The sequence below is a fragment of the Pituophis catenifer genome, unplaced genomic scaffold (genome assembly GCF_029215685.1).
Source record: "Pituophis catenifer annectens isolate HBS135680 unplaced genomic scaffold, rPitCat1.0.hap2 SCAF_2, whole genome shotgun sequence".
Classification (NCBI taxonomy): Eukaryota; Metazoa; Chordata; class Lepidosauria; order Squamata; family Colubridae; genus Pituophis; species Pituophis catenifer.
The window spans coordinates 279,586,432-279,606,101 of record NW_027256882.1 but is presented as its reverse complement, the minus strand read 5'-3'; positions in this window follow the sequence as shown (position 1 = coordinate 279,606,101).

Below are 19,670 nucleotides of genomic sequence, written 5' to 3'. Positions count from 1 at the left end.
GTTAATGAAAACATCTCCTTTATGACTGGAATGTGGTTGAGCTGTGGATCCAGATTTGCCAACCTCGTAAATTCTTAAAGAATAAAAGAGGAGGATTTTATAGTCTACTCATTATTATGAAGCATTTAAAATGAGAAAGATAACAGTATCTTTGACTTCACTCTGATAGATGTCATACGAAAAGGGAAGGGAAAGCAAGGCAGATATAGACTTTTGAAAATAGTAGGAGAAAAGATTACATCTTCATATAATAAATTTAAAATGTCATTTGAGAGGTGCAACAAGGCTTTGGAAAGTTTTTTGTTGCAAATCTGAAACGGACGCAGGTAGTCCTCAACTTACAACAGGGCATTTAGTGAACGTTCAAAGTTGCAACGGGCACTGAAAAAAGCAACTTATGACTGTTTTTTACACTTACGACCGTTACAGCATCCCCATGGTCATGTGATCAAAATTCTGATGCTTGGCAACTGGCTTGAATTTATGACTGTTGCAGTGTCCCGGGGTCATGTGATCCCCTTTTGTGACCTTTTGGCGAGCAAACTCAATGGGGAAGCCAGATTCACTTAACAACCATGTTACTAACTTAACAACTGCAGTGATTTGCTTAACAAATGTGCCAAGAAAGTTCATAAAAAGGGGCAAAATTCACTTAACAAATGTCTTGCTTAGTAACAGAAAGTTTGGGCTCGATTGTGGTCATAAATCGAGGACTATCTGTACATGTGCATGCGTGCATGTGTGTAGTTTCCTAATATATTGAACTAGTTTTTTTAAAAAAAAAATCTGGCAAACAGAAGGGGAAATATATTTTATAATTATATTTGATGAAATCACATTTGGTTCATCTCATTCCATGCTTTGTTATGGCTTAAGGCAGGGGTCCCCCTGTTCAAAACCGGGCTGCAGGAGAAATGGGCAAGCATGCACGTGTGAAGCTCCACTCATATGAGCAGTGGGCAGGTGTATGCACCCACATGAAGCTCCACTTGCACAAGTGGATGGTGCTTGCACTCATGCAGGAAGCTCCATTTATCTGAGTGGAGGGCATGCGCGCATACATTCATTTGCCACTCACAGATTGTCCCACTCCACCCCAGGCCACCAAGCTGGAAAGGGCCTAAGGTAAAAACAATATTAGAATCATAGAAATTATGCTGAAGGGAAAAATGCCACCAATTTTCAGATGATATGCTAGACCATGGCTATGCTAAGTAAGCCAAGGCAAGCCATGTATGTAAATCCACACGCATACATATACTATAAAAAAAAAAGCTTTCCCAAACCTTGTTTACCTCTTCTAAGTGTTTCGTCTTAACTACTATCTGGCCCAGTGGTGATATCCAAATTTTTTTACTACTGGTTCTGTGGGCGTGGCTTGGTAGGCGTGGCAGGGGAAGGATACCGCAAAATCTCCATTCCCACCCCACTTCAGGGGAATGATACTGCAAAATCCCTATTCCCTCCCCCCTCCTGGGGGAAGGATATTGCAAAACCTGCATTTCAACCCCACTCTGGGGCCAGGGAGAGTTGGTATTTGCCGGTTCTCCGAACTACTCAAAATGTCCGCTACCGGTTCTCCAAACTGTTCAAAATTTCTGCTACCTTCAGAACCTGTCAGAACCTGCTGGATTTCACCCGATCTGGCCCTTATCCGAATTTTGACAATCTGCTAAGCAAAACCAACATTGCAATGTGAAATGGCCCATAATTTAGATTTCTCATACAGGTGATTAAGTGTGCCTAACTCAGCTGAATGTTCCTAAAAGTACTTTATGGTAAAGAGAGAATTTTTTTTCCCCTGGAGCGAAATGAAATCAGCAAACAACAACGTCTCTTCCGGTACAAAATGTTTTTCCTCTTTTTCCCATATCTGGGCAGGTACAAACTTTCCATGAGTAAACCATGGCAAATTGGTTTGACAAATTGATGTCTAAGATTTTTGACTTGTAAACACCGCAGAAGGCCAAAAAATGAACAAATGTCTTTAAGCTCCTATTCAGAAAGCTCATGCAAATCTTTTATAACCAAGAATAAAATACTTTTAAAACCTACTGTCACTTCCAGGTCAGAGTTTGAAATGGATAAAAATACACTATGCTATAAATTAGTCAAGGCTGAACCAGCACAAACTAATCTCACAGTTCACAATCATGTGTCAGGAAAGGTCACTGGCGGTACTGTCAAACTTTACCAAACCTGGCTAACCTTAATGATAGCTTATACCATTGACATGACTATCTACATTCATACAACATACAAACCAACACTGCATTCTCTTGATGCTAGGCTAAAATACAATTAACTAATTTGTGATTTAGTATGTCACACATGCTATAGTGTTTCTTTTTCACCCAGCATGTTATACAAACCACTGCAGTTTGTAAAACCTAGGCACTATGGCTTGATTAAACAATGCCTTTAATAACATACGTAAATACAGATATTTATGCATTCTTTATTTTATCTCTTCATAGTCTATTATTTTTGTAAACATTAGTGGTTTAATCTGGTGTTTCTTGGCAATGTCTCTTAATAAACTTTACCATTGTGTTGGGGACGCGCTGGCTCAGTGGCTAAGATGCTGAGCTTGTCGATCGAAAGGTCGGCAGTTCAGCAGTTCAAATCCCTAGTGCTGCGTAATGGGGTGAGCTCCCGTTACTTGTCTCAGCTTTTGCCAACCTAGCAGTTCGAAAGCATGTAAAAAAAATGCATGTAGAAAAATAGGGACCATCTGTGGTGGGAAGGTAACAGCGTTCCGTGTGCCTTTGGCATTTAGTTATGCCGGCCACATGACCACGGAGACGTCTTTGGACAGCGCTCGCTCTTCGGCTTTGAAATGAAGAGGAGAGGAAGACCACTCTCTAGAGTTGGGAATGACTAGCACATATATGCGAGGGGAACCTTTACCTTTACCTTTACCATTGTGTTAGAGAACTTTCTTTTTCAAATAAGTAAAATGTGTGAATAAAGATTAACTTGTGATAGTTCCACACGAAGTCTTCTAAGCTCCAAGATGAATATAAATGAACTCCTGGCCAAAGTCTATTCAAAATAATTCAAACGTATTCTTATAAATACCAGATCCAAACTAAACTCACATCACATTGTATAAAAAAACTGTAAAAGAACAGAATACTATTAGGGAACTGAAAGCCAAATATATCATTTACAAACAAGGGTCACCCAACAACATTTCTTGGATGGTACATACAGGACTGAGCTGATAACAATATATCAATATATCTTATCTCATTTTAATGTGAAATCAGATGAAAACAGGTGTGTAAGGATGCACAAATAACATTTAAAAGCTTTTGAGTCTAAATGTAGTGAAACACTTAACATTTTAAACTTCATGTCTTCACAAAAGCCATCTATTTTGGAGAACATTTGTGCCCGACTGAAGAGAGCATCATTGTAAGATGATTTATTGCATTATACAATATAGCAAGAATCTACTTTATGCACAGAAGTAAAATAAACAAAAAAGACTTTTAACCACTTTGCTAAGAGTATTACTCAAGAGTAGTACATACAATACGCAAGTAAAAATTTCAGTTGAAGAATGTGCCTGGATATGATGGGAGAATCATGTGCTAAGTTCATCATCACATCAGAATTATTTATTTGAATTTGGCTTAGTCAATCAAATGTTTCGATTCGAAACTGCAATTGTGCAAATTATGGCTAACCTACAAGATTTGGCAATACCCTACCAAAGCACCGTGCTTATAACGTATCTACATTATTTTCCAAGTACACCAGTGGGTTGCCCCCCCGGTTCGCACCGGTTCTATAGAACCGGTAGTAAAACCGGCGGGAAGCTCTGCTCACCGATCCCGACATCATCAGAATGCTTCTGCGCAGAAGAGTATGCACACGTGAACGAAGTGACCACACGCGCACGGCCCCGTTGCGAACCGGTAGTAAAGGTAAGTAGAACCCACCCCTGCAGTATATCTAAATAAATCAAAATAATAAATCTTGAGAGATCTCAAGTCTGAATTTTCAGTCTTTATACATGGGTTCTTGTGATGCCACATTCTCTCTCCTAATTTTTAGCATCCAAAAATATGAGATTATACAGCAGAACGCAGAAACCTGCTTAATGCAATAAATGTGAATTAAGAAATATATTAACTGGTTGATGGCATAATGCTTACCAATGACACTGGAACAAAGATTTAGAAGCAAAATTTAATTAATGCATCTCAACTTTAATAGATTTCAGGGTTTGAGTTTTTTTGAAAATAGTCTCTAGACAAGTCTGAACGTACAGAACAAAGCATTATTGTGAATACATTATTCTCTTTCATCTGTGCTTTATCAGAATTATTTTGCTGCTTTTTAAAACCCACAATAAAAGGATTTAACTTAGAAGTCATCCCAAAAGATAAACTAAGGATGGCTCTGGGAGATTTTTAAGTTAAATACACAGGTAGCCCTTGTAATACGGCTTTCAAACTCATGTCTATTGCGGCCTCACAAACAACTCAGGCGGCACCAGAAATCCCAGATTAAGCAAGGTAGGGAAAATATGCAGAGAGTAGCTTCTGGAATTCTTTCCAACCGCTTAATAGCTGGTCCACTTTGGATCACATGACCAGGAGAGCCAGAAAGGGGGAACCTAGAATGGAAGAGCTGACAAGATCTTTGCCATCTGCCTCTCCGTTGGAATTTATTGGGGGGAAAATTCTGGATTTTAGTTCTTTGAAGCCCCTAATCAAATCCAACCCATTTTAAACTTAATCTTTCCTTTCTTAGCTTCTCCCATCACACTAGGTTTTCCTTAGTGTCAGCCTGCTTATGGACAAGCTAGTCTTTAGTTTTTTTGTATCATTCAGGTGAGCTGTCAAGAACAAGAGACTGACCTGATTTAAGTATCCACCACATAATACAAGCTTTGGACCAAAATAAAAATTCCCTTTTTATGACCCTGTAATCCCTTAATTCGGGGTAGAGTTGGGGCGACTGGGTGGAGCTGAATGTTTACTGGCTGGATGCCCTTCGGAGTTATCTAGGATTGAACTCTCAACCTTCCAAGTGGGAGGTGAGTATTTTCACCACTACGCCATTGGTACAAATACTAGTGGTAGTAGAAAGCAGCCAAGTGAACCAAACAATTTAAAAAATAAAAATTAGCAACAATTGGAAAGGAAATGTGCGAACAAGCCACTAAATCTTCTAAAAGTTACTGGATTTCTATGAAGTTGTTGTAGAAGGAGAACCATGTGAGTTTAAAGTAGCCAAAAATCCAATATTTTATAAAAAGGTAAGAGCTTTCATGAGCCATAGCACACATGTCACTCAATGCATCTAAATGAGCTCACAAAAGCTAATGTCATTTAATACAATTTGTTAGTTGGAAACAGTGCTACTAGATTCATTTAGATTTTTGGATCTCTATGATCAGTTATAGTTATCACTGCCAGAACCCAAAGAACAAGAAACAACATAATCTCTACAATATGCAGAGTAATAAAGTATACTTAAAAATGCTGAGATGAGTTTGTCAAGAATCACATTTAAATGTCATCCATAATTTTCCATTTGCAAGGATGATAATATTGGTCCGCTTGAGTGACTGTTGAGGTTTTCTTTCAGTGCCTATGAAGTTCTTTGGAATCTAGAAAACAAAGCAACTCCAAAGTAATACATTTTAGGACAGAGATGACAAGTCTCTGTGCAGAGAATTGGAAAGACTGCTAACATTAGAGAAAGATGAATATAGCTTAAATTCTGGAGAAAAATCACACACATAAATTAATATAACCAACTTTCTTTACTAGGATACCCCCCAGTGGTGGGTTTCAAATTTTTTTGCTACCCGTTCTGTGGGCGTAGCCTGGTGGCCATGGCATGGCTTGGTGGGTGTGGCAGGGAAGGGATACTGTAAAATCTCCATTCCCACCCCACTTCAGGGGAAGGTTACTGCAAAATCCCCATTTCCTCCCAATCAGCTGGGACTCGGGAGGCAGAGAATAGATGGGGGAGGGGCCAGTCAGAGGTGGTATTTATCAGTTCTCCAAACTACTCAAACTTTCCGCTACCGGTTCTCCAGAACTGGTAAGACCCTGCTGAATACCACCTCTGCCATAGTGAATAACTGAAGACAAATACAACTCCTATATTTTCAGAAGACACTGAAATATAAAACCTTGGAAAGCAGTCCCTTTGAAATTGAAAGTCTCACAATCACAACTTAAGAAGTCTCCTTGATCCAGTAAAAATGATCAAACAGGTTTTGATTCTCTATCAGATTTATTGGATAGATTCTACTTGGTTGAAAATTTGTTTATGGATCTAATAATAAAGGTGGCCAATTGTACACATTCACTCTACCGGATCTGCTTCCCATCATAACCTTGCTCTTAAGACATCAGAGTAAAACAAATCATGAATCAGTCATTCCTCACTTACCTTGCTTCTATATCTTTGTGTCATATGTTTCGGCACGAGAAGTGTCATTTTTCCCCAGTCACTGGTGTTACAGGTCCATGAACGTGACCTCATTCATTGTTTAGGAATTGCATAAACTATGACTTATTAGTAATTACTGCTCTCATGTAGAAAATTTGCTACTATAAATCCAGGGACTTTTTTTTTTCTTTTTTTTACAACATGTCCTGAATGAAGTTTAACTAATTTGTCTCCATTTCTCTCATCTAACTACCATAATTTTCCTTTCCACTATCAGGACATCTAAAATTTACTACAAGGTTCTAATCATGGCTATTGGATTAATTTGGTCTAAATGTAGCCATAGTTTTAACTAAGAGCTCACCTATATTAAATTATGATAATGTGTGAACTGCTCTGCAACGTGTTATATCACAGTGAGGTGACTTGGCTGATAGAATAGAATTCTTTATTGGCCATGTGTGATTGGACACACAAGGAATTTGTCTTTGGTGTATATGCTCTCAGTGTACATAAGGACAATAAAATACATTCATCAAGAATGAAAAGATACAACACTTAGTGGTAGTCTAATAAGCTATCAGATCGTACTAGGAAATGAATAAAAACAATATAAATTGAAAGATAGAAGCAACACGGTTATAATAATAAGTGGGAAGAGATCAGTGGTAGGTTGTCCCCGGTTCGCACTGGTTCTATAGAGCCGGTAATAAAACCTGCAGGAGGCTCCGCCCACTTACCCTGATGTCATCAAAACGCTTCTGCGCTTGCGCAGAAGAGCATGCATTCGTGCAAAGCATGCGCGTGTGCGCCCAGCCCCATTGCAAACCGGTAGTAAAGGTAAGTAGAACCCACCCCTGGAAGAGATAGATACTAGTAAGGAAGAGAAGAATAATAGTAATACAGTAAATTATTTGACAGTGTTGTGGGAATTAATTGTTAAGCAGAGTGATGGCATCCAGGAAAAAAATGTCCTTGTGTCTAGTTGTTTTGGTGTGCATTGATCTTCAAAATACTAACCAGAATTGGGGTTTGTTTCTAGAGATCTCTCTGCAATTCCAATACTAGGAAATAAAAGAAAAAGGCCGCCAATTCTTTAGGGTTTAGAAATTTTACTAAATTGTGGTTGGTTTATATTTCAAGCAAGGACTTCATTATGATTGTGTTGGATAAGAAACAGGCATATAGTTATCATTTTCAAAAGCCCTGCATGATATGGAACAAGGTTATCTGAGGAACCATCTCTCCTCAATGTTATCAATCTGGCCCACTCAGTTGTTGTGGTCCGTCAGCAGCCTGTGGAGCTGGCAGCAGAGTCAGACAGTGAGGAGGCTGGGGACGAACATGGGCCAGTCCTGGAGTCTGGGGAACGCCTGGATGAGGGCTCTGCATCAGAGGCAGAGAAAGGGCCAGGGCCATCTGGGAGTGATGCGTGGACTCAGGAGCCTTCAGAGTCAGACAGCAGAGAGGCAGAGGAACAGGAGAAGCCTGTTCCTAGTGCACGCATGCGCAGAGCTGCATGAACAGTTAAAACAAAAGGGACGACTCGGGAGTAAGGCCTGGAGATGATTGGCCCTTCCCATAAGGCTTAAAGGAGGAGCAAAGGCATGTGGGCACTTTGCAGGAAAGCAGCGTTGTTAACTCTGTTCCCAGTCAGCATCTCTGTTTGATTCTAGAATCCGTGTGGCTTTGCCAAGTAGGTCTTTGGCAAAGTGTCAGGGAAGATAAAGGTTTGTGATTATCCCAAAGGACTTCTCCTGAAGGACTTTTTGCAACTAATTGGGACTCAGCTGTGAATGAACGTAATTCACAGCTGTTGCAATAAAAGAGGTTTTTGGGACTACTTGTGTGTTTTAATGATTCAGGAAGCCTAGGTCACAACATCAATCCAGCAGAAGAGGCATGCTATATATATACAATAGGGGGCATGATGGCTCAGTGGTTAAAGACGTTGAGTTGGTCATCTGAAACGCTGACAGGCCAGGTTACAGAACGAAGCACTACATGATTGGGTGAGCTCCTGTTCCTTGCCCCAGCTCCTGCCCCCAGTTTGAAAGCATGCAAATGCAAGGAGATAAATAGGTACCACTTGGATGGGAAGATAACAGCGTTCTGTGCGCTTCGGCATATAGTTATGCTGTCCCATGACCACTGGAAGGGTCTTCGGACAACACTGGTTCCCTCATCTAAGAAACAGAGATAAGCACCGAGTTAGAGATACGGGACAGGGCAACCTTTACCGATCCCATTAGTCAAAGAGTTTTGGCTGGATCTAGAAGCTTTGGCCCCCACATTATGGAATATATTTCTGCTTGAGGCAAGGTCTGCCCCCACTCTTTTGGCCTCTGGAAGGGCATTAAAACCTGGCTTTGCCAGTCTGGGGTCCAATGTGGGTATTCAACGTTAGTGGATTAACTAAGAAGATACTACTGCTGTTACAGTACTGATCTTGCCTTTTTTTGCTTCTTGACTTTGTACTTAATATTTTTAATATCTATTATATTATTTTAATAGTAAGCTTCCCAGAATCACTTTACAAGGTGAGAGGAGTGGCATATAAATTTAATAAACTAATATGAATGCAAGTCTCATTGTGAATTTATTCCCACCTCTCTAAATCGCAGTTTGGACATCTCACTAAATGTGATCTTAAATATATTAAAGTCCCTGAATATTAGACACCAAGTTTACTACACTAAAGCTAAGTGGTTTGCTTTTTTGTTTGTGCCTCAGAACGTTAATGATGGTGATTTTTTTTCAATAGACCTTAATGAGCAAACCATTATCTTAGACTGTTAAACCAACTATCTCAATTTACATGTAATGCAAAGTTAGTTTATTTGTTTTTGGCTTAGTGTGATTCATCAATCCGTTCAATTAGCACAAAGTTTGAATCAGTCACCGAGGATGAAAAAAATGAGTAAACCATCAGTTTCATTCCATTCTTAAATCTTCAGAGATATCTGCTTAGTTATTTCTAGACCCCGATCACAGGCAATGTAAGAAGAAATGATAAAAGTCAACTTCTACGAAAGCCACTCACTCTCCACCTTTGCAGTAGGGCAAATCTCTCACACAGGAGAGCAACAAAATATAGTGAAAAAGTTAATAGTTTTCTTTTCTTTTATGTACACAGAGAGTGTATGCACCAAGGCAACTCCTTGTGTGTCCAATCACACTTGGGCAATAAAGAATTCTGTTCTGTTCTGTTCTGTTCTGTTCTGTTCTGTTCTGTTCTGTTCTGTTCTGTTCTGTTCTATTCTATTCTATTCTATTCTATTCTATTCTATTCTATTCTATTCTATTCTATTCTATTCTATTCTATTCTATTCTATTCTATTCTATTCTATTCCATTCCATTCCATTCCATTCCATTCCATTCCATTCCATTCCATTCCATTCCATTCCATTCCATTCTATTCTATTCCATTCCATTCCATTCCATTCCATTCCATTCCATTCCATTCCATTCCCAGTTAACAGTTTTTTAAAACAAGGAATTGCTGCCCTTAAATACTGTTAATTAAAACATACTCTTCAAAGTAAAACCATTTAAAGTCCTGGTCTTATGGTAAGGATCCATACGATAGCAAAATAAGCCATTTTCCTGGGTTGCAATTTTTGCTAACCTACCTCATTAAAGAGTTTTGCAAATGCAAGTAATCCTTGATTTACATCCACAATTGAGACCGGAAAATTTGTTGTTAATCAGTGCAGTCACTAAATGAGGCATTACGTGACCACTCCCAATATTATGACCTTTTTTCCCATGGTAATTAAGACAGAGATCACATGAACGTAATTTGAGATCTTTGATTTTGATTTTTAATTTTGATTTGATTTTGCTTGTTGGAAGCCAGCTGGGAAGGTCACAAATAGTGATCCCATGATGCTGAAACCATTGTTAACACATGCCAATTGCCAAGCATCTGAACCAAGATCATGTGACCACAGGGACACTGCAACGGCCATAAGTGTGAGGTTTGGTCTTAAGTCACTTTTTTCAGCGCTGCCATGACATTCGCTAAATGAATGGTTGTAAATTGAGGATTACCTGTGGTTATTTCCTTCCATGTAGGAATGGTTTAGTTGAATTCAATGCCCCAAATGATGTCATTTACCCTATCCATATCTTCTATATTTGAACTTTTAAGGAACTATTTGTTCTATCATGTTCCTTTTACAGTATGTAAAAGAAAACTTACGCAATTGGCATTACTTCCTGGTCTACTAAGGCTGTAGTTATACATGCACACATATATACTGTACACACACACACACACACACACAAACACATGCTTACCCTTCAAAACTATACAGTATATAAAATCCATTAAACACTCGCAACCTATTTTCATGTTATAAACAAGTTGATTAAGTCAAAACGCAAACTGGTGATTTATCTTTTTCCTAGATACAGTTTGATTCGATATATTTATATTATTTTATAAGCTGAAATTGGTCTACTCAAAGAGCATCGCTTGATTTATTTCAGACCTAGTAAACAGATTATTTCTCCTACATACAGTTTATTGTCCTTTTGTTTGCAACAGTTTATTTTGCAAAAACAAATTTCCATTTCTGGTTGAAAATCTACTTTATTATCTTGAGTCACGTAAAGAATTGTAGATCTGACTTCCATTGTTGGCAAAACTTCTCAGATTTCTGCTCAAACACAATTCTACATTCAAGGTAAACTGAATGTAGTAGGACACAATTCTTGTATACTGTAGTTTTCTTAGAAGATCCGATTTCCAATCTAATCCTTTGCGTGTATATTACAAGCCCGGTGTAATTCAAAATGCTTAAAGGTGTACATATTTGTGATTTTACTTTCACCGACTGAATATACATGAATTGCTTAAATGTGGAAGAAACATTCATGTCATACTTCCACTACTGTAGTTTCTTCTATTTTGTTCCTGTTGCAACAAAAGAAATAATTGTGTGATAAATTGATGTTCTTAAGCCAGGACAAAGAGCCAAGGGACAAACTCATATCAATGTCCTTTAGTTACACAGGCAAAACTTACTACTGTTCTGAGACCATAAGGACAAGGGAATTAATGTAGAATAGGCTGGAAACACAGTACAGGCTTTTCAGAGCCAGTAAATTGTTCATACTCTTTGATGTTATGACCACTGTAAATCTTCTAGGAGAAATATTATCCAAAGACAGAGAAGAACCTTGATTAATTTTGAAAAACACTAAGCAGAGTCACAGCTAGTTAGTATATTGGGATAGGAGAGTACTAGGAAATCTCGAGATAAGGGAGAAAAAAACCCTTAAAGCCTGGCTCTAAGCATCTGATGATTTTAAAAAATGTTCCTCAATTCAGTTCAACTGTAAAATGCTAAAAATTGACATGATGTGGTTGAACTTTGATCTAATTTGCTATCTAATGTAGTCTTTAATTAAAGTCAATTAGCCTTTTAAAAAAACACTACTACAAGCTATACTTACTTATGGAAACAAAACACGAACTGTGCCAGTCCCAACATGTTTACTATGTAATTTTTCCTAAAGAAAAAATAAATAAATTTGCTTTGTTTTAACACCAAGGTGCCAACAGCAACACTGTCAGGGACAGGGGTGAAAGTCACAATTTCACCAACCCAGATAACGTCTAATTGTTGTTTAATGGAAAATAACCTCCTTTTACTTCTAAAAAAAAATTATATTTACTTGCCATGTCTAACATGGAAAAATCTGAATCTCTGGGTAAATAGTGTACATATTTGAAGAAGGTCATACCGAATTCTGGACTAAACAGTGGTATCTCCAGACCAACCTCACTTTTCGAGTCTAGTTGGAACTTGCTGAAATTCCTGCTCTGGTGAATCACCAACAGATATCTCTTGAGCTACGCAACATACACCAGGAAAGGGTTTCTAAACCAATCTTCCTGAAAAGCTATTTTAGTCTTGTAATAAAAAGTTTAAATTCCCATTATTCATCCATGAAAAAAAATCACTGTTTACTGAATAAGGCATCTTTGGCTGTGTTCCTACAACACAAAGCCACACAAAGTAGCTAAATGTATGCAAACGGAACAAATCATATTATGTCTTAGAATGAAGGCAATCATTCTGTTTAATTGCACTTATTCACAAATAATTGTATAACGTGGGTGAATGCAAAGGAAGAATACACCCCCACACTTAAGAACAGCCCTGCAGCAAAAATTTGAAGCGTCAAGCCATCCTGTCTGAGGTTTCAGCAACTCCACCCATTCTTCCTCACCTTGCAAAATTTAGTCAGCCAGCAAAGGATTTCTAGAGCAGGGGTGTCAAACTCGATTTCATTAAGGGGCGCATCAGGGTTATGTTTGACCTCAGGGGGCCGGAGTGGGTGTGGCTAGGGTGGGCATGGCCAGTTTGACATCACTCATGTTGGGGGCGCCTGTGGTGGCCCGAGCTCTCTGCCAGAGAAAATGGGCTCCTGAACTCCGTTTTCGGCTGCAACAGCCTCCTGCAACCCTCTGCCAATGAAAACGCAGCCCTCCCGGGCTCCGTTTTTGCTGGCAGAGGCATAGCGGGCCAGCCCTTCACTGTTTCCAGGGTGGCCCCACGGGCCAGATTTAAGCAGCCTGAGGGCTGGATCCGGGCCCCAGGCCTTGAGTTTGACACCCCTGATCTAGAGGCTAAATCTTATGATGAATAGTTGAAGGAGCTAGGCATGTCTAGTCTATCAAAGAGAAGGATTAGGGGGACATGATAACTATCTTCTAATCAGTGGTGAGTTGCCCCCGGTTCGGATCAGTTCGCAAGAACTGGTAGTAAAACCGGCGGGAGGCCCCGCCCACTGCCCCGGATGTCATCAACAGTATGACATCCGGGGTCATCAACAGCGAACTGGTAGTAAAGGTAAGTAGAACCCACCCCTGCTTCTAATGTTTTAGGGGCTGTCAGAAAGGACTGACATATTCTCCACAGCACTTGAAGAGAGGAGAATAATGGGGGAAGCTGATTAAATAGAAATCTAACTTAGAAGTAAGGAGAAATTTTCTGACATGAGAACAATTAATCAATTGAAGAGCTCCCAGAGTTATGGGTCACTGGAGGTTTTCAAAAATAGACTGGACATCCATTTGATTGGGATGATACAAGGCTCATCATGCCTTGAGCAGGGATTTGGATTAGAAGACCTCTGAGGTCCCTTCCAGGCTCATGTTTGTGTTTTCCCCATGAAATTGCCACCATGGGAGGGAGTGAAGGGTCCCTCAGGTCTACTGATTGTGCAAATGCACATGACTACTGCTATTTTTCTGTAAATAGGGACAAAACAACTGAATTTGAATAACTTATAATATTATAGCTATGGTCTTGAATGTAGAATTTACTTTTGAGAATACAGCAGTAAGGTAAAAATGACTTTTAAAGATATGCTACTTAGAAATTTTCTAATGCTATTCTTTCATGACTTCTACTCACAATTTTTTTTAAAATACACTGAACATAATCAAAATGTAAAAAGCTAAGCCAGTAAAACCAGCAACAACAAAAAACCCAGTCTATGCATTAATTCATTAAACGAAGGATGGGGGGTAGAAGATAAGAGAATACTTTTCACTGAGTCCCTGGACCAGAGCTTTGTGCATCCTTGAAATTTTTAAGCATCCTGTATTATTAAGATTGTGTTTGCCCTTGCTTGAATGGTTCAATTGTCAAAACAGTTATTCTCTGAAACAAAAGCACCATTTTATCACAGAAAAAAGTCCCCAACAGTTACAATTTTAATTTCTCCCATCTTAATATAACCTCCTTAATTTAGTTCCATGTCTTAATGTTGAAGTTGCTTCAAAACAAGATGGGTAGCAGATAAAATATATAAAATAATATAAAACATAAAACATAAAACATAAAATATAAATCTTGAAAAAACATACAATTCAAACTTTTCATACTAATAACCAACAATTTCTTTTTGGAATTGTATGTGAGGATACAATTCAAGAGGAAGCTCAAAAGCCAATTGCTTATATATTTTTTCATCTTTTCTTTTTCCTATCTTCTTTTCTCTTGGTGCCTTTTCTTTTTTTTCTGTTCCACATTTGCTAAAGTTTTTTCTTTTAATGTATTTCATATTATATACGCGAACTATTTTAATACAAACTATTAAAAGCAAAGATTCGTTTGCCCAATATGCTAACCTATTGTTAGCTAAATCTTACTATTATATTCACCTGACTGGGTTCCCACAACCCAGTGAGCCATAAATTAACCATACCAACTAGTTTCAAATATTATAATGAATGAACCTCAAACCAAGCAACAGGGTGGATTTGATTTAAATCGAGTTGATTTAAATCACAATTTAAATCATGATTTAAATCACTAGTAAAAAGGCTTGATTTAAATCAACTCGATTTAAATCATAATTTTTAAAGAGCAACTCCATCTCTGCTACTCCTTTGACCCACTGTTGACTCACCGATAGTCCCAGTGTTGCAGAATATACAGCCTCATGCTACATAACTAAGCTCCATTTCATGCTGAATAAACTAAATTATTTATGTATCTTAAATAGAAAACTATCTTACGATAGATTTTTACCCCAAAAGTTTTTTATTAAAATAAATTCGATAAAAATCAAAAAAATCCGATTTAAATAAAAAAAATCCGATTTAAATTAAAAAAAATTGATTTTTTTGATTTTTTTTGAAAAAAATCATTGATTTTTATCCACCCTGCCAAGCAACCATACTGTGTCATATGGATTCAACCTAAGTGTGAAAAACTCAAAGCAATGGACAAAAATGTATCTGTGCTCTTAATTCAACTGAATAATAAAACTCCTTAGAATATTCCCAAAATCACTTGCACAACCACTGCCCAACAACTTTAACATCAATTCCTAATGAAAATTGCTCACTGAACACCCAAACATAGGAAGACATATAAATGACCCACAAAAAAGGTGACAGGCTTTAAACTCCCATGTCAGCAACTGACAATCCTGAATAGGATTCGCACCTCACATGGCGTCTGCCTGGACTCTGTATAAGTGAGGCATAGTATCCTCCCCTCAGTGTGATTGTGGGAGTCCCACGTCAAGATCACATTGTGACCGGCTGAAGGCATATAACTTCATCTGATTTTTTTTTTAATATCAACAATGCTGCATTTCAATATCTTAAAAAGGTTAAATCATGGCAACTGGACCAAAGTTTATTAAAAATGAGATGTTTCATTACTCATACAAGTAACTTCTTCTGTCAAAATGAAGATTTGGGTAGGCAGAGAGTCAGATAGTTGTTGGAAAGAACCAACTCTTGCCATATAGACTGCAGGGGGTTTCTCCCCAAAATGAAAAGCAACATGTAAATTGCCCAATAGGCTAACCCACTGTTAGCTAAATCCTATTATATTCATCTGACTGGGTCCCCACAGCCCAGTGAGACACAAACTAATTATACCAACTAGTTGCTATGCTTCAGTGGAAAAATGGTCTAGAGTCCTAGACAATGGCATTTGAACATACATCTTTTTAACACTCCACAAGCAATTCCATCAACAGATACACTGACCTACAACCAGCCTACGAACCCTTCAGAATCCAAATCAACCGCACAGCCAATCAGAGACAGACCGACTCTCAAGCAATCCACGCAACCCAACAGCACTTCATTTCCCAATGAACCTGACCTGATGTAATCTCATCACAAGACCCATCACAAGACTCTCACTGATGACTCACAGCTGACCCATCACAAGACCCTCACTTGACCCACCCATACCTGAAGTCCTTATAAACAGAAGAACACTGACATCCCATAAATTCTGCTGAAGTTGTTACCTAGTCTGGTAACGAAATGTTTGGAAACCAACCCACAAGCTCAGAGAATGAACCTTCACCCTCATCTTTTTAACATTTATGTTATTGTGTTTTACTCTAGGTGACATGTTAGTACCGTATTTATTGCTAGTCCATGCATATTTCTTTGATATGACATATGCTGAATAAATCAATCCCCCAAATCTCCAGAGTCTGGACTGTTCCCAAGCCCTTCAGCCTTTTGCAAGGCCTTTAAAGAGTTAGTTTTCCAACTGGGCCTGGAGATCTAGATGAATGGAATGAGTGTGTTGATTTCCTGAAGATGGTTCTGCTTTTTACGTTGGTGGTGGGTTATATGTGTGACATAGTTTTTAATTATTGTCTTATGGATTTTTATTCTGTTTATAACTGTGTTAACCTTCCAATGTAATGAATTTAAGACGAGTGGCCACATAAGTTGAGATGATAAAGTTTTGCTCACTAAAAAGAAAGGATATGAAAATTACGGTATTAGAAGAGTTCCTCAAGAAACTCAGATCCTTCTCGAACTGCTGGATTAGAAAGAAGGGACAACATTCTTGCTCATTTCCAATTTCTTCAAGTGTTGAAGCATAGGATACTTCAGTACAGGTAGTCCTTGATTTACAACAGTTCATTTAGTGATCATTCAAAATTACAACCGCACTGAAAAATTTGACTTTTAGCTGTTTATCACAGTTATGACCTTTGCAGCATCCCCATGGTCATGTGATCAAAATTCAGATGCTTCGCAACGGGTTCATATTTATGACCGTTGCAGTGTCCCAAGGTTAAGAGATCACCTTTTGCGACTTTCTTATAAGCAAAGTCAATGGTGAAGCCAGATTCACTTTATAACTGGGCTACCAATTTATCAATTGCAGTGATTCACTTAAAAACTGTGGCAAGAAAGGTCACAAAACCCGTTTAACAAATGGCTCAATTGTGGTCATAAGTCGAGGACTATGTTATATAGATTGTTTTACTGCCACACATTCAAGCAAAAAATCCTTCCAAAATCCTCTATCCCAAAATTATTTACGCATTACGCCTTCAACTATTTGGCTTTTTTTTTTCTTTTTCTGTCTTTTGTTTTTAAAAGGGCAAAGAATTTCCTAACTGCAATAACAGTTTCTGCCCCATCTTTAACTGCGGTGGTTATCAAGCCTCCTTTAATCAAATACCAACAGGGATCTTATTCAGAAACATAGACACTTTTCACCATTAGAAGCCCATCTGCACCCAGCGCTAGCAGACTCTGCCTGTGAATGTCAATCCACCTAATGACAGGAATAAGGAAACAGCAGCCAGAGGCATCCTCAAGCCTGAAGATAGAAAAAATCCATCTGAGAAATTATAGGTAGGTGTGTGTGTGTGTGTGTGTGTGTGTGTGTGTATGTATCAAATTTATATTTGCTGAATGGCTCCTGGATTGGAGCTGAAAGGAGAAAGGGAAGCAGTATGCTCCCTCCCATATTGGGGTAGACCAGGTGCTTGGGCAGAAAAAAACACTTATTATGTGTGTGTGTGTGTGTGTGTGTGTGTGTGTGTGTGTGTGTGTGTGTATGTATGAGATTTTCAAATGGGAAAAATTCGAGAAAAATTGATCACCAGATTAAATATTAAAGGGAAGGAGAGCAAATCAGAGCCAGAATGTTAATGTGGTTTATTCCTTTCACACATGCATACTTATCTGCACTTAGCACAAAGTTACTAGTTCAAGGCCAAACGACAAGTTCTCTATCAGCACGTTCAATGGCCAGCCCAAGAGGCACAATTCTGCCTGCCCAAATCCACCGCCAACAAGCCCCAAAACGTGACAAAAACATTATCCGTTACCAAAGATCTGGGGAGCAGGAAGCGGGGGGGGGGAGGGAGAGAGAGAGAGAGAGATTGAGCCACCAGCAACTCCCTCTGACACCCCTCTTGCTGCCAAGCCCCCCCTTCGCCAACCTGGCGCCCGCCAGATGCTTCCCTATAATAAGCTCTCTCTCGCACTCAAGGCAGCGGGGGAAGGTGGGACTCGTCGTCCACTCTGGCGACAGGACAGGTCCATCTGGAGAAACGGAGCGGCGACGGCAGGCAGGGCAAGCGGCGCGTTCAGCGGACTGTCAGGTGAGAACAAAGCCCAAGAAAGCCTTCCAAGGGCTTCCCTCCTCGCCGGATCCGCGGCAACCCTTCCTTCCCCAACCCCCCACACACTCCCCACACTCCCTACCCCTCGCCGTCCCTTCGCTTACCACCCCCGGGCGCCTCCAAGCGGAACCCCCCTCTGCGACCGTCGCTCCGTTTGGCTTTCACGCTCTTTATTTCATGCCTGCGCGCGCGCTCTCTCTCTCTCTCTCCCTCGCTCTCTCTCTCTTTCGCTCTTTCTCCCCGGCCACAAGCGGCTGCACAGCCGGCCGAGTTGACGAACAAGTTTTCCAACTTTCCTCGCCTCCTCCTCCTCCTCCTCCTCCTGGTTTCCTTCGCGCAAGAGGTTCGCCTTCTCCGCCACAGGAGAACCCAGGAGGCGAGAAGAGGCGAAGCGAGCGGAGGCAGGTTCAGTTTTGGACACTCAGAAGAATACACACACACACACACCCCTCCCTCGACGTCCCTCCCCGGCACCTCTGACAAGCGAAAGCCCATCCCCTTGCCAGGAAGCGCCCACGTGACACGCTCAGGTAGCGGGGTGCGCCGCCCCCTGCCTCGCCTCGCCTTGCCCCGAGAGAGCGGCTCCAGCTGCCAGGAGAGCGCCCGCGGGAGGGAGCGCGCGCGCGCGCCGGGCGTGGGGTGGGGTGGGGTGGGGGCCGGGCCGCAGGGAACAGGTGCGAAAAAGCGCCACAGGCACGCGCCCGCACCTGGCGAGCCGGTGGACTCTCAGGAGCGCGCTTGCGCATTGGGGATTGGGGTAGGTGGGGTGGGTGGGAGAGGAAAGCTATTTCTTTGGGGCCGCTGAGGAGAATCCCAGGGATGGGATTTTCCTCAGGGGTGTTGTGTATAATATTATACATCCCAAGGGTGTGTGTATAATATTATTTTCTCCCGCGCTCTTGGGGCGACTTAACGGGATCCTAATGGGGAAGGAGAGAAAGGAAAGGACCAAAAAAAAAAAAAAACGGAGGGGGTTTTGCAAAATGCGGCGAAGTATATAACGTTAGAAGAATATCAGCTATTGCGGTGTTTTTCCTCCCTCTCTCGTTCCTTTTTTCTGATTTGGGAGAGCCGTTTGTTTTCTAACCGCACGAAAATCGTTTAACTCGTGATTTTTTTTTAATCTACTTTCTCCACTCTGTCCCAAACGTACCGCTTCTCACTCAAGTCTTAAAACGAATGAACCCTGGGCTAATTTGAATGGCTGCTGTTGAGGTGATCTAAAAAGCCAGGTCTGCCAAAGTGTGGGGAGTTGCTTATGGCTTGACCAAATAAATCACAGCCACAGGTGCTAAACCATGGTTTCAAACCACAA